We start from the raw sequence: 16690 nt of genomic DNA, 5'->3' as shown, positions 1-16690 counted from the left end.
AGGGGCAGGTATACTATATGAGCATATAATGACAGTTCCAAGCTTGGGGACCACTCACATGCTTGAAGTTAGGTAAAAACAACAAGGAGTCTGGTGGCACTTTAAAGATTGAAGAAGTGGGGTTTTTACCCATGAAAGTTTATGCTCAAATAAATCGGTTAGTCTTTAAGGTGCCACCAGACTCCTTGTTGTTTTTGTGGATACAGACTAACACAGCTACCCCCTGATACTTGTCACCAGGCAAGAAGTTAAGCGAGTACTAAGTAGGCTTATCAAAGCTTAAAACTGGAGTTTCAGGCACTCTAACCTGTTTGATTACTACCTCCTGCCTTTCTATCTCATGCAAGCAGAGAAGAAAAGGCCTCTGAACAAGAAATTCCCATAATGACTGTTAGATAACAGGCCAATGGGGATAATTAATACTATTTTTTTAATGTTTTGTCCCTCTTCCCCTCCCTTCCTCTGGTACTTATCTTAGACAGAGCTCTTTGGGTGAAGGCCTGCATCTCATTATGTCTAGAAAACACCTAGCACACTGTAGACCTACTGCAAGCCAATTTACAGTATGTGTAAAGACTGTGAGAGCAACAGTAGAGAAAAACTAACCTCCTGAGCTGAGGAAAGTTATTGTTTTACTTCTCTACCATACAACTATCCCAGAGCATTTGTCTGCTCCTATCTTCTTAAAGATTTCAACAAAAGTGATATATAAGTTACTGCACAGGCTCCCTTGTTACCTAGTATCCTGGTACTGCAGATTATTCACCTGTGTTCCCTTTAGTTGGTCTCAGCTGGGCCTACCTCTAGTTAATCACACTGATCATTAGAAATTGGCTGTTCATTTTACAAATTCAGCTTCCTTCTGAATTTTTCTAAAAGTAAGGAAACTCCTTTCCCTCCTTAGGTAAACTAGCTTTAGGCTGAGCTAACAGCACTTCAAACTAGCTGAACAGAGCTTTTCACTAATTGATATTGGGACATCTCTTGAGAAGCCTCTAAAATACAAATCTCTGAGCCTTCATGATACAGAAGAGTACCACTAGAGGTGATTCCTCCACTCACTCTTATGCAGACTGTTTCCCAGTTAGGGTTGCCAACCCTTCTGGGTTGTTTTGGAGTCTCTAGGAATTTAAGATTAATCTTTAATTAAAGATTATTCTATGTGATGCAACTTCTAGGAATTCATCCAGCCAAAACTGGCAGCCCTGTTTCCCTGCTGGACTTGGATTAAGTGTAGAAAAAGATCCTGCAACTTTCTGAAGAGGAGAGAGACAGAAGAATGATAGGTAAGCTTCATACATGTTCATATCTGGAAAGATTTCCACAGTAGGAGACCAACCAGTTACAGGGAAACATTCTCCCAGATGAGAAAATGGAACTGCTATTCACTCCCATCAGGTACTCTACCCTAGATCCACGAAGATATTTAAACTTCCTACTGATTTCAAAGGGAAGTTAGGAATCTAAATACCTTTGTGGATCTGGACCTCTATTCTCAGGGGTGCATAAAGAGACACAAATGAGGAGATAAAACCTCCACTCTTTCCCCTACTCAAAGCCTTATTTTATTTTTTATTTTTTGAGGACCCATCAACCTCCCTCAGAAACACTCCTCTTCCAGTTCCTGCCACATGAAAGAGACTGCCTATGTCTCTGTATCAACTGGGACAGAGTAGGTTACCTACTTTGTGTTTCACATATCCTCAGAATAACATGGCTACAACAGTACTTTATCAACACTCCATCTCTTTTTCAAGTCTCCTATGAAAACATAAAAGGGTTGATGCTCTAACCCTTATTTACCCGAGTTTCTGTAGTGAGTAGTGCTTGTAGGACTGGTTCCACTATTACTTCTATCTCAAATCTCCCTCTCCCCATTATTATTTACCTCTGAACTGTACTTAATTCTGTATGGAATCTGGGGGGAGGGAATTAAATTTGTTTTGCATTTTATTATGTTTGATTTTTTGACATGCTATTTCTGTTTGGAGAATTGCTGTTGGCGCATCTGGCTTCTTTTTGCTGCAGACATTTGGGAGTGATTGCTTCTAATAGATTACTGCGAAAAGAGGAAAATCATTAGGACTAGTTGTACTTTCCTGCATATCACAATTTATTGAGTAAAGCTGGAAGCAATGGATCTGGAATTAATTGTTAGTTTTCGTAAAGGTGTTCCCACAATGCAGTGGACTAATCTTGAACTAAAATTCCCCATTACATAAGGGGAAAAGTGGATAAAAATTGTTAACTTCCAAGAAATCAAAAACTGTCTGTAGAATCCTCCACGCTCATTAGACTTGCTATACACTTATGCTGACCATTACTGGCACAAATACAAAAACAAGTAGCATTTTCTCTGGAAATGGTGTAAGAACCTAGTTTTTTTTCTGTAGCGTGTGATTTTATTTTCTTGAAACCTCTAACATTTAAAAAAAAGTAGACACTATCCAAAGGCAAATGTCAGAGCTGTATTGTGTTATACTGAAATAGATCACAATATAAATAGAGGAGTAATGAAAATAAAACTCCAGCTGAAATATTTCTCCAGGAATAATTCATCCGGATTAAATGATGACAAAAAGCCAAACAAGCCTTTTCAACACTAAAATCTTATTTTGAAATTATTAATACCTTTCTAGTGATGACATTGATGGTTGTAATAATAATAATTACCATCTCCTCCAATCCTCATGTGCCAGGAATCAAACACTTAGGAAGTTGATTTTTAATTCAGTAAATAACACAGGGCAAGATCATATTTTCCCTCCCCTTGCACGAAGGTCTTCCATACATGGATCTGGGAGTCAGGTGTGTCCTTATCCCCTTGGATCACTCTGCAGAATCCATACTGTGGTGTGTGTTGTGGCTCCCTAATGCCACTGTCAGTGGGCCATTGGGTGCCCTTTGATGCATAAGGGAGGAAGGGAGTGGAGTTGGGGCAAGCTTAGGGTGGGGCCAGTGGGAAATACATGGAAGATAGCTTTTTTTTCTTCTTAATACAGCCCTAGGTTGAACCAACTATTGTGTATATTTCCCCCCACCTGTCTTGGAGCTTCCACATCCATCAGGGAATCCCTGGTAGCATGGAACAACATTGCCAGGGAGCAGGCAGGGGAGGGGGATGGCAAGGCTTCCACAAGCAAGGTCCTGACCTTGCAAGGATCCCCAGAGTTGGAGATCTGCCAGGTTTGTGAATGCTTTTCTGTGGAGGGAATCAAGCTTTGTCTCTCCTGTAAGAAGGGGAAAATCTGCATGGAGATTTCCCAGTATAAGTTCCCTCGTGTGGATTTTGCAATATAACTTAATTATGCAGCCAGGACACTGCCTGTATTGCCAATTCTAAAATCACTGAGCCAAATAATTCATCCCTGGTGTAACTTCACTGACACTAGTGGAATTTCACTGGAGATGAATTTGGCTCATAGTGTTCCAGAGGATTGCTGCTACCTTGAGATGAAATAGAAAAGGATAAAATCTTGTGGGACAGGACCAAAATGTAAATCAGAAGGAAGAAAGGACAAAGAAAACTTAGTGTTGGGCACTACATTGAGTAAGAACTTCTGGCCGTAGCCTTTTTTTCTAGGACAGTAGTATTAGTGTATAAAAAGTGAACCATGACTTATATTACTATAAACGGCTAAGAAATGAGTGATCTGACTCTTGTTTAATGTTCATAATTTTATAGCAAAAGTTTGATGATCCTTCTAAAGGACTAAATTCACTTCCCAAGGTTTGTCTTTTTTCATTCCTGCAAACAGAACAGCAGTTGGTTGCATTCTTTGCTGTTTGTCCTCGCAGAAAGAGGTGCTAGGCTGCTTTTTTCTGCTCCGCTATTGTTTCTATCAAAAGGTACAGAAATAGGTTGCTCTTTGCCACCCAGGCAGACAGTTGCCACACTGGTCTGCCAATCAAACATAAAGGGCTGCCCTTGGAGCTGCAGAAATCCATCATAGTTTGGACGCTTGTGCAGTGTCAACTAATTTTAGTTACCGAGGCTGGGGATGATGTGAAGAGTGATTAGCTAAGGCACTTGTCCAAGACACAGCAAGGGTTATGGCTGTCCTTATGGCCAACAACTGCACAAATATGAGACAGGCTGAGTTTGTGAGAGCTGTTTCCACAAATTTATTTGAAGTGTGAGGCTACCTCCTATCTGTATTTATTATTCTAGCTGTTAGTGTAACATTGATGAAAAACTCTGTTTACTTTTAAACTGTTCCTGTTATAGGGGAAGTGTTGCTGCTTGCATTTTTTGCCTACACTGTGGATGTGAAGTGATCCCAAATCTAACATTACAAGAATATGGTTTTAAAAGAATAGTTTAAGGTGAGACATTCTATTTGTTCTGTAAACATTTTGCTTTTTAAGAGGTGTGTGTGTGTGTGTGTACATAAATGTTTTCTTCTGGCTCCAAATACATTCAGTACAGAACCTAAACCAGGTAAGATTTGGTCATTTGTCTCAAATGCTGGACTAGAGCAGTGAAAAGTTATGAACCTCAAACAATACTTCCAGCTTTCTAAAAGTTGACAGCCTTCCTTTGCATGTGTGTATAATTTAGGAAAACAGCCCATACAACTTCAGACAGCACAATAAGAGCTTCTGTCTGGGAATCCCTTTGTGAAAGGTTATGGATAGGTCTAACATATTTAAGTCCTTGCTTTCATTTCAGGCTATACTGGCAACAGATGAAGACCTACAAAGAGACCCATTTAGGCTTTATTGTTCCAGTTGTTTGGCATACTTCCACCTGATTGCTATAGGCTTGGCAGGCAGAAAAAGGAGTCTGAGATTTTACTGGTTTGATGTCACTAAGAAATAGCTCTGTGTTTAATACCCAGCATTCTGGTAGCAAAAGACTCCACCCACAGTTTAGCAGACATCTGAGTAAGCACTTTTAGAATCTAGCAGATGGTGATGACTATTACGTAACCTATCACTGCCAAGTTTAGTCCAGTTCCACATGAGACATTTTAAGTAAATTTGCAGATAAGCTCATCAAATTTGCATACAGCCATAAACTTCACTTTAAGGGCAATACGGACTGCCCTGAGCTGTGGAAGTGGTAAAATATGGAGTTGCATAAAACTTGGCACATAAGTGGATGTTGAAGAGTGTCTGGGGTGGGTGCTAAATTAGGATTGACTGGGGGGAGGAAACTGGAGTAACTGTTTGTGGAGCTGTCTGGGTGGAACATAGAGGTGGGTAGGGATTATCAGAGGGGTAGAGGACAGCTGAGTAGTAGCTAAAGGAACCTGGATTTGTAGGAGTGAGTGGGGATGGCTGGATGTAACTGGAGAGAGAAGCTACGGGAAGCTGAGTTTTGGGGTGGTGGAGTCAGAGGCAAAATATATTGGGGGGGGGGGGCAAGTTCTATGGCTGGGACAAACTAGAAGTAGAGGGGATGGGAGGAGGAAGCTAGGGAGTTTTGCAGGAGGCATAAAGGGTGACAGCTGGGTGGGAGTGGTTAGAGGCTATTGAGAGGCTGAGGGTAGCTAGGTTTGAGAGGGTTCCAGGCAGGTAGCTACTAGGAGAAGTTGGGGCTTGGGGGGGAGGGGAAGATAAGGGAGTTGGCTGAGGTGATGGAAGGTAGATAGGACTTTGGGGGCTGGTGGAGGTGGTGGCTTAGGGCCAATTCTAGGCCCCTTCAGCTTCTGTCATCACTGCTCGGTTGTTCTTCCCCCACTCAGAAATGGTGGGGTGGGGTGGGGAAAGGATGGCAGAGATGTAGATAGAGGCTTCTTGGTGGCCTGCTCCTCCGGACCACAGTGGCTTCTGGTTGCTGTGTGTTGCAACTGCAGGCCATTCACTGAAAGGCCTGTGTGTGTGGGAGAAAGAGAGATGTGTGAGACTCAATAAATCTGCATAATCTGTTTTCGGCTGCACACCAAATTTACTTTGAGTAGTGTGCGTGTGTATAAATAAAATATGGTTCCAAATTCATCCCTGTTACACAGCTGACCTCATGGGCTCTAGTGTCCTGCAAGGTGGGAGGGTCCCAAAGCTTGGGTCCAGCCTGAGCCCAAACATCTTCACCGCAGTTAAACAGCCCCACAAGCTGGAGTCAGCTGACATGGGCCAACTGCGGGTGTCTAATTGCTGTGTAGGCATGCCCCTCAAGTGCATGTTCAGTACTGCCACCTAGAGTATGAGGTCAGGGTTCAAGCATTAGCTTGCTTCCCCTCCCCCCCCACCCCCCCAAGACATCAGAGCTGGGAATGCTGAAGAGGTAAAATGGATTGTGTTGCTGTAATCGAGCATAAATCCTCTTTGGCCTGTGCGGTCTCCTGCTCCTGTTAAGGGTACATAGCACCTTTAAAAGCAGGTATGCTGTGAAATGCATTTCCCCATGTAGCAATGGGAGTCCCCAGGAGAACCAGATGACCAAGAAGAGGCCTATGACTGCCTTTGGGTACTATATAAAGCAGTTCTCTAGGCTCAGTGGGGGGCGGGGGGGAGGAAGGGGGAAATAGGGATTTGGAAGGTTTCGTGCATGGCTCTCCTCAGCAGTCTGCAGAATACAATCTGTCTGTGTAGGATTGATGGTCTTCCATCCCAGCTCTCCACATGGAACAAGATTGTGAGTCTCTGTGGATGGGCCGGAAGCCTGGCTGTATGGGGGAAGGGTTGAATATGTTTTGTTTAAAAGGGAAAACTTCCTAATTTCGAATATTATTTGTGCAGCATGTGAGTGCCCCTGGGCGCAGGAGGGGAATGGAGGCAGCAGCAGAAGTGCCCCTGATGGAGAGGTAGGGTGACCCCTGTTACTGTTTAATGGCAGATCCTCTAAATATAAGGAATGACACTGATGGGTTCAAAAGGGATTTTTGACCAATTTTGCTTGGCTATAGGTATGACTTCTTCTGTGGGAGGCCCTGGAGGTGTGAGCTGGTGGAAAAAGTTAAAGGAAGATGGCTGGAGGTGATTCCCTAGGTTCCAAATAGGGGTTGTAGCAGATGTTGTGTGGGGGGATTTGTTTTAAAATTCTGCTTAGTTCTTGGATACAATGGTGATGGATATGGTATAAGAATCTGAATAAAAAAATGAATTCAACTAAAATATAGGAAGGAAGTTTGTCTAATGACAAAATTGTATAGATTAGATTTTGTATGTATCTACCCACTATCTTAATGCGGGTGCAAATGAGTGATTCCTTTAAGTAAATCCTATTCCTATTATAAGTCACTATACTCACAAATGTGGGCTAGTTCAGTTACCAGCTAAGAAACACTTCATTCAGCAGTTAAGTGAATTATCTGGCAGTTGTATCTGTGGTTTACAAGGAACATACAGATCTGCATTACCAGTGTCAAAGACCACCAATATGAAAAAACAGCAAATGGGATTTTTATCTTTCAGCACGCTACAGAATGGATGCATAGGAGACACTTCTCAGTCTGTATGTAATCCAAGTAATGTAAGCCATTATCTCCAAAACAGAAGACTAAACTTAAAACTGCGCTACCTGAATCCATATCTTAAATATGTTTGACAATCGGTTCCCTTTATCTTACAAGCTCTGTGACCACTGGAAGGTGTTCATCGCCAGCATGAAATGGTTACTGCTGTGCAACAAGGCAATTACCTCAGAGGAGTTTGCTGACAGGCCAAGGAGTGAACACTTTAAAAATGGACTTGGATTTTTGGTTTTTGTGTTTAAATCCACTTCAAAAATATCCCAAGATGAGGAAAAATGTGCACAGAATAGAAGTCCAGGCAGTGAATGAATGCCTGTCCTGCCTTGGGACCTAGACAAGGAAACCATAAAAATGTAAAGTAAAAAATGAGGCTCTAACGTTGATTGTATAACTTCCATATTCTGTGCCGGGTTTTCTAAAATTGCAGTGGAATCTGTGAAAGAGACTGAAAGACAACAGAACCATTTGTATTTTTGCATAAGGGCAAAGATCAGAATCCCTGTAGGTAACAACTTCTAAGCATGTAGTAAAGAAAGTACAAAGCTTCTTAATTTTCTATGGTCAGGAAATTGCAGTTAATATAAACTTGGCCTGAGATCATTCTGCCCCATCTCAGAATACTTGCGTGTTTCAGAAGTGATGAGCATCTGCCATTTCTACTGAAGTGAATGGGAGCTCAGCATCTATGACAGTCATTATTCATTCCTTCTTCCACTTAGGCCCTGATCCTGCAAGTACTTAACTATGGGCTTAACTTTGTGCACACACATAATTCCTTTGAAGACAGTGGAACTACTGATGGAAAAAAATAGGTGTATAAATGTTTGCAGGACTGGGACCTTTATATGCAAGCTTATTTCAATGCATACTGGCACTTTAAACGTCAATCCTATAAATAGCGATATCAAAATCTTTCATGCTATGAACAAGCACTTCCAGCCATTCTTGATGGATCAACTGACAATAAACATGATAAATTTGCTAGCAAAGTGGGACAAGTTTATCCCTAACGTAGCACCAATAACATCAGTGGATTTATACTGGGAATGAATTTGGTTCATTTATATTTTCTCAAATACTTTTTGAACATTCACTGCTGGAGCAGGAAATTAATGTGCCCTATTATCTCCATGTTGTGTATTTATCACCTAGGTTAAAGGTGACATCATAAACATTCAAAAGTCCTTGTACACAGAAAAACAATGAGTGGGAGAAGACTGCTGACCTTCCATTCACATCAAGAACACTCAACCATAGCCTCAAAGGTTGGTGTTAGTAACTCAAATGATTGCATGAGTCAAATGTTTCCCTATATGATGAATACCTGCAATGAGGGGTGAATTTGGGTCTGATTTAGAGATAAAGGTTTGACAATCCAAATGCCCATTTTAAATATCTAGATCTGAGGCTAGATGCCAGTGTAAATATTGGTCCTAATTATCCCCTCTTGCAGGAAAACCCAGGTGAAGGTGCAAATGGAAAAATGACATGTTTTGCTCCTGTATTGCTCCATAGTTAGAAGGTAAGCAGAACTTGCCTTCTCCCTCTTAGAGGGACAGATCAGTCGGGGCCCAGGGCCACTTGCTCTTTCACAATGGGCAGCATTGCTCCAGTACGGGGACCTGTGTTATCTTTCCATGGGGAACTCTGCAGGCTTGGGTTGGTGTCAGGATTGTGTGTATGTCCCCACCTCTGCCCCCTCCATCCCACACACATTCAACACACCCCTATCCCTCAAAAAATTACCCCAAAGTTAACAAGTCTGGTAATAGTTAATAGGAAAGTGGCTGGCTTTCATGCCATACGGGATCCATCCATTGCATAGTGTGTGAAAACTCAAACTCAGGCCAGTGTTTCTCTTAAAGCCAGGATACTGGGAGGAAAAAAGCATTTTCCATGGTGTCTCATTTGTGTCTAGTTACTTGTATCACTAAATCCGTGTTTCTTACAGTACTTAACAAGCTACTACTTGGAACATTAAAAAAGCACAGAAGTAAACTGCAGTGCTTTCGACACCATCGATCCCCAGGGTTCAGAGCCATTGTGCTGCATTGGTCTCATCTCATCAGCTCCAACCAGAACAGCCAGACACCTGAATGTATTTCAGAAACAAGATAAGCATGACTGCAGTAGTTTTATATGAATTAGTCAGCAGTGCTGCCCCCTTAAAATCTTAGTAGTTCTAAGCATCACACCATTAAAAAATGCCAGAAATTTCATAAGGACTATGACATAATAGTGAAAAAATGCTTGGCTTTTTAAAAACCAACATGGTACATTATCTCCATTATTGTGAATCCACGATAAAAACTGGAAGTGTGGGAGGAACATAAGCCTAATAAAAATTATCAATGCGTGGAGGAGAGGAGGCTATTTAGAAATGTACTTATATTGGCATCTCCTTAGCTTTTATTACTTGGAACTTCTTTTTTTCCATTAAATAAGAACAGCCATACTGGGTCAGACCAATGGTTCATCTAGCCCAGTATTCTGTCTCCTGACAGTGGCCAATGCCAGGTGCTTCGGAGGGAGTGAACAGAACAGAGCAATTTATCTAATGATCCATCTCCTGTCGTCCAGCTTCTAGCAGGTGGAGGTTTAGGGATACCCAGAGCATGGGGGTTCATCCCTGACCATCTTGGCTAATAGCCACTGATGGACCTATCCTCCATGGAGTTATCTAATTCTTTTTTGAACTCTGTTAAAGTTTTGGTCTTCACAACATCCCCTGGCAACAAGTTCCACCGGTTGACATTGCATCACATTCACAGTTCCACATGTTGACAGTACGACATGTTGACTGTACAACATGTTGACCACTACAGTGGTACCTTCCTTTCTATTTACGTTCTGTTCTGTTTTTGACTTTAGACTGTGCCCATCAATGTATTATGCAAACAACTGAAGCTGTTCTTCTGTTACTTGTGCCTACTGAAGAGTCTGCTTTGGATGCAGGAGAAGTAAGGTAGGCAGACAATAAAGGAAAAACAATGGGAATAGCCACAGCTGAAAGTGGGTGGAGTACTGTTCTCTTACTTGGGATCCCCAGAGTTTATAGAACAGTTTGGAGTTTGACTTTCCAGCTGTAGGCCACTTGGCATTTGTAGGTGACATGAAGTAATAATTCATAAGGCAAATATTTATTGGAAAAAAATCCTTGTGATTTCTTAGTCACAGATACTAAATTTCTAATGAAACTAAATCTTACTAAAGAAAAAATAGCTTTCCATTCCTTCCCCATGGCTAGTTGAAATCCTTTAGGGAGTATATTATAAACCTAATATACGTTTCTAATAATATAAAAAGTTACTCTGCTAGAGTTAACACGTTTGTTCATTATTCCAGCTTCATTAAGCAGTGCTGGTCTATCTCCAGAAATAAAGGAGGTTTTTTGGGATGCTTTTTTACCCTCTGGTTAAAACACAGGATTGAGAGTCATGTGGTCTGGATTCTATTCCCTGGGTTCTGTTGTCTTTATTTTAAGCTCTTTGTTGGAGGGATTTCCCCCTGTATGTTTTTCCAGTGCCTAGCACATGAAGGCCATGGCCTTTAGCTGCCATCACAATACAAATACTATGCCTGCTCTGCTGAAGTCTTCCTGTATAACAATGGGACAGTACACTTGCTCCTCTGTGCCTCAGTTTCCCTCAGTTTGCATATCAAGGGGTAAGCCTACCTGCCAGGGTTGTTGTGAGCCATAATTCATTGATATGTGTAAAGTGCTATGTGAGCCATGACTACAAAATAATAATTTCTGAAAGAAGTGGTGTATGCTATATGTAATTACAAGCTATGTAGTTCTGGTCCATGCTGGGGAATACAGGAGACATTTTCTGACAAAAGAAACATATTCATGCACTTACTACTTTTTGCTGTGCTCTCCAATATAAAGCTTTCAGAGTGCGATGAGAGAGTGACATGAACACCTCCAAACATCAAACTCGCCCTTCTATCATCACTGCAGTTCTTCTGAGGTGCTGAGTAATAGCTAGCATTTTAGGAAGGGTAATTAATGGTGGGACCTAGTCTGTGTTTCAATCACCTGCCTATCAATCAAATTCTGAGAGGTCAGAGTTCAATTAATTGATGACACCCTTGAGGCAACCTAAGCAGTTAACAAGTCAGTGAGACTTGGTGGAAAAACAAGCAGTAAGTTTTAAAAAAAAACAACCAAAACCCTCCCATAAACTTTTGTTGCAATGTTACATCCCTCTTGTTTGTCTGTTCAGATTTACCCACTGTTCAAAACTGTTGCATGTAGTTTGTATGCAAAGAGCAAGCACTGTAGACACTGAAAAATCAGACCTATTTCAAAGTCAAACATCCTGCCTGCCATCTGTAGAGCCATCATCTCAAATATGCCAAAGAGAGGCAATCAGATTCTCTCAGTCTAAACTTACAGTTTTAGCTTTTTAAAAGTTCAGTGAAAAATCTATAGACGTGCTAGCAAAGTTTGCACTGTGTTCAGCTGTTTAAATCCCCATAAGTTTCTTATGTTTGGTGAATTCTCGTTTAGTAGTTTAAATCACTAAGTTTCGGTACACTTCCAAAAAACACTGAAATATGTGACTGTACTTTGGCAGAAGTCTTCACATCATTAATCTGTAATGAATCAGGCAAACTTGTTTTTAATTGAAATCAAATCTAAAACATTTAAATCAACTTGGTTTAATCAAGATAGTTTATTGTGCCTTCACTAAAGTGAAATAAGTGAAGATATAACCCAGAGATATGTGAAACTCAGCATGTCCACAGTGCAGATATTTGTGTGAATATTTTATTTGGCTTAAGTATGTGCAGGTTTGCACCATGTCAAAATAATGCAAACCCACTAGTTTTTCAAGGGTTTGACATCAGATGGCTTGTTCATGTCTGAAAACCTTTCAGGCAAAATCTTTTGACAGGCCTGCTCTGGGCTGTATGTGTGACAAAATATCAAACTGGCAGGTTTTGTTTGGTTTTGGTTTTCATCTCTTTTCCCCCCTGCTTATACTGAACATTATTCTAATGAAATACACTGGCCTTGTACCTTATCTAAGACCAATCTTTTTGCCACTGATTTGTTTCTGGCTTTTTTGAGTGTAGTTTGTCTTTCCTTTATGGTCAGATAGGCTGATGAGAAAGGGGAAAACAGACTAGCACCTCTTTACTAACTTCCAATTGGTATAAATCTGCTCCTGAAGGGAAACAGGATGCAGAAAGCCTGCACAGGTTAGTTTGCATCCTGGAGATGCTCTCTGAAGAGACTCCATTTGTAACACTGCAAATCACTGTGCAAATTGGGGATGGAGGGGGAGCGATGATCTCGGAGGGACTAGCTGGTGGATGTACTGGCAACACTTCAACTCCCATGGAACAACCCTGAGCACAGCTTGTTTACTTGGGCTGTGTGCAGGAACCAGATTGTGGTCTGAAACCCACAGTCAAAACAGATACTACAAACTTTAATGTTGTAGTTATGTGAATCCAATTTTAAAAATATAACATTACTACTTTGTTTTTACCTTGGTGAATGAGTTGGTCTTCAATCTTACGCGTTAGGGTCCTGATCCTGCACCATTAAAGTCAATGGGAGCTTTGCCACTAGCTTCAATGGGCACAGCAGGATCAAGACCTACAAAATCTTGCACCCAGGAACAGTGCTGCCCACCATTTCTTCAATACACTGAATTGCAAGTCTTGAGCACTGTTCCCATTATGACTTACAGTAATAGGATATGCACAAGCTGTTGTGAGTGGATGAGATACTGGGGGTGAAGGTGGTCCTTTAGGTAACCAAAAATTTATCATATGTAGAGGTCTGCCTCCAGAATGAAACTAGTTTGACTGTAGCGATATGCTTATCCAGGAAAGTGGCATTTATACATTTGGGGGTTACAGAGTTAGGAGTCTGAAGTAAAATCTTAGTAAGTGTATTGAAGAAATAAAGCCGAAGCTTATGAAAAAGTAGATTCAAGTACATTTCATAAACCACAGTACTTGGAAATATTCCAAACTGAACTACTTAGCTTCATATTTTGGAATGCTGTGCAACTTTAAATACAAAACAAAAAGTGGATCTGGTGGCCTACAAAAATCACTGTGTTAAAACTGAACAAGGCAAATGAATTGTCAAGATATGAATTACAGAAAAAGGGAAGATGAAAATAGTTCTGACCAAACACCAGGCCCTACCAGCTTTAAAAAGGCATGGAGTTCCATAGATGGCTTCAGATTCTCAAAGTAACCTAAGAAAGTTAGGTGCCCAAATCCTGATGGAACTCCACAGGAGTTTAGTATCTTACTCCCTTGGGGTCTTCTGAAAATACCAGCTAAGGCTGTGTAAGCTAAGGAGGCTTGTTTTTGATAGAATCCTCTTTGTTCTTCACCTAGGAATCAATCAGTCAGATGCATTACCTCATGCCTTGACAAATTATTAAGGTTATAGCAGTGAAGATAAGACTCCAAGGGTGTTATTTCCTTTAGCACAAGGAGCAAGATCTTGCCATGTTGAGGGAGACAGAAGACAGAGATGGAAGATAGGCTGGCCAAAGTAGCAGGTCACCACCATGTATTTGTATGCTGTGCATCGTGACTGTTAGAACTACTTGGAAGACTGCAAGTTGTGGACTTCATGAGAGCTGTCACAGGCCATAAATTTGAGATGATATGGGTCTGGTGCTTATGTCTACATAAAAATATCTGTGTATGCCATTGGGTGGAAGCAGTGAAGTGATTCAAAGGCATCATGAAAACTTTAAGGAGACAATAATGCTCTTTTTCCAGATATCCTTGGCAAACATCTGGTAACAGTGGATATGCTACATGACTTGGAAATGATAAAGGTAATACATTTTCCCCTCCCCCCAGTCAATATATGGCAAAAATAACACTTGTGTCCTCAAGTAAATGAGAAAAATATATGGGCTGTGTTACATGAGACCTGTAATATAGGGAGAATTTTCCCTGGCTTTGTTGGGGCCACACCTAATGAGGCAGAAGACCTCTCAAGCTTGCTAATGTGCCAGATGTGGAAGTTTGTTTCTGATTCAGATCAAAATATTTGGACAGAATCCAGATCTAAAGCTGGAAAATAGCAGGGACTGCTTTCTCTGACTATTTTCAGTGTTTTCAGTATACTACTTTTACCTGTTTGGAGCCTTATGCAACTTATATACTGATGTCTCTCAAAGTGGCAAATAGGATTGTTTCATTGTTTTGCTTCTTAGCTGTATTTTTTCTTAATTATGAGCTCATCTGCTCTTACTACTGGCTTAATTTGTTTCACACCTGTTGAAACTAGCAAATAGATCCATTCTTGGCACTTAACTGTCCAAAGACTAACTTGATGTGGCTGCCTGAAATGGCAGGGGACTGAGCTCAATGAGGGGGTCTTTTCCAATCCTACATTTTATGTCCTAAATCTGCATCAGGGCTTCATCTAGTCATCTGTAGGGGTCAGGCAGGAACCCACACACACATTGACTGTATTCTTTTTTTTTTTTTTTTTTTGACTCCTTCCTCTGAAGCATCAGAGACGGCCACAGCTGGAGATATCGCTGGCCACCCCTCCGGGTGTCCTCTGAGGTGGTACCAAGATTCTTCCCTCAGATTCTTGGCTGGTGACTCTTGCTCACATGCTCAGTGTCAAACTGACTGCCATATTTGAGGTCCGGAAGGAATTTTCGCCCAGGTCAGACTGGCAGGGACCTTTTGGAACTTTTTACCTTCCTCTGCAGTGAGGGGCATGTGTTGCTTGCTATGTTCATCTGGGCATAGCTCATCAGATCAATTCCCTGCCTTTGCAGATGCCTCAAGCATTAGTGCACCTTACTCTCTGCTAGTCTCTGTCTGTGACATGCAATCGTTTAGTCTCTGGAGGACAATAAGATTTTGTTTTAATCCAGATCAATGGGCTTGATACAGGGTAACTATGTGGGACTTAGTGGCCTGCAATGTTCAGGAGGTCAGACTATATAATCAGAATATCCGTTTTGGCCGTAATCTCTATGAATAGATTACCTCTGAAATTTATATACAGGTCATTACCATGCTTACATCAAATAAGTTATGCTAGTACTGAGGTATATAAGAGTGAATTGGCTTTACTTTATATCCCAACGTGGTGGTGACAGTTCTTCAGACCTTCTCACTTGTCCGGCACTATCTGAGTAGATTCTAAGCTATCACACAAGCTTAGGCCTGGTCTACACTACGAGGTTAGGTTGAATTTAGCCACGTTAGGTCAATTTTTTTATAAGGAATGCGTCTACACAACCACCCCGTTCCGCCGACCTAAAGGGCTCTTAAAATCGACTGCTGTACTCCTCCCTGACAAGGGGAGTAGTGCTAAAATCTACCTTCCTGGGTCGAATTTGGGGTACTGTAGACACAGCACTGTGCAATTCGATGGTATTGGCCTCCCGAAGCTATCCCAGAGTGCTCCAATGTGACCTCTCTGGACAGCACTTTCAACTCTGATGCACTAGCCAGGTACACAGGAAAAGCACAGGGAACTTTTGAATTTCATTTCCTGTTTGGTCAGCGTGGCGAGCTCAGCAGAACAGGTGACCATGCAGTCTCAGAATCGCAAACGAGCTCCAGCATGGAGTGAAAGGGAGACACTGGATCTGATTGCTGTATGGGGAGAAGAATCTGGGCAGGCAGAACTCCAATCCAGCAAAAGAAATGCTGATATATATGCCAAAATCGCACAGGGCATGGTAGACAGAGGCTACACCAGGGATGCACAGCAGTGCCGCGTGAAAATTAAGGAGCTCAGGCAAGCCTACCGAAAGACAAAGGAGGCAAATGGTTGCTCCAGGTCAGAGACCCAGACATGTTGCTTCTATGATCAGCTGCATGCCATTCTAGGGAGGGACCCTACCGCTACCCCACCACTGTCTATGGACACCTGCAAGGTGGCAGCCTAACGGAACGCAGAGGAGGATTTTGTGGATGAGGAGGAGGAGAATGCGCAGCAGGCAAGCAGAGAATCTGTTCTCCCCAGCAGCCAGGACCTTTTCATTACCCTGGAGCCAATACCCTTTCAGGGTGTATTGTTCCTGGACTCTCAAGGTAGAGAAGGCACCTCTGGTGAGTGCACATTTGTAACTACACTACAGGGGTTTAAAGCAATTGTGTCTAATGTTTGATTTGCCCTGAAGAATCGGTATGCATTCGCAGCCAGTTCAGCTACTGGAAAAATCTGTTAACATGTCTGGGGATGGAGCAGGAATCTTCCAGGGGCATCTCCGTGAAGCTCTCCTGGAGGTACTCTGAAAGCCTTTGCA

At 41.8% G+C, this 16690-nt stretch overlaps 1 long non-coding RNA gene across 1 annotated transcript; it reads left to right on the top strand.

Moving 5' to 3' along the window:
* Positions 1–10311: 10311 nt before the first annotated feature.
* Positions 10312–15055, top strand: LOC141983889 (uncharacterized). Its single transcript, XR_012638557.1, has 3 exons — positions 10312–10383; positions 14184–14242; positions 14927–15055. It is a non-coding gene; the product is annotated as an uncharacterized LOC141983889 (long non-coding RNA).
* Positions 15056–16690: the final 1635 nt, after the last annotated feature.

This window comes from Natator depressus, chromosome 3 (genome assembly GCF_965152275.1).
Source record: "Natator depressus isolate rNatDep1 chromosome 3, rNatDep2.hap1, whole genome shotgun sequence".
In the NCBI taxonomy this organism is placed as follows: Eukaryota; Metazoa; Chordata; order Testudines; family Cheloniidae; genus Natator; species Natator depressus.
The sequence above is the reverse complement of the archived record's forward strand: the minus strand, read 5'-3'. Positions and strand labels throughout refer to the sequence as shown.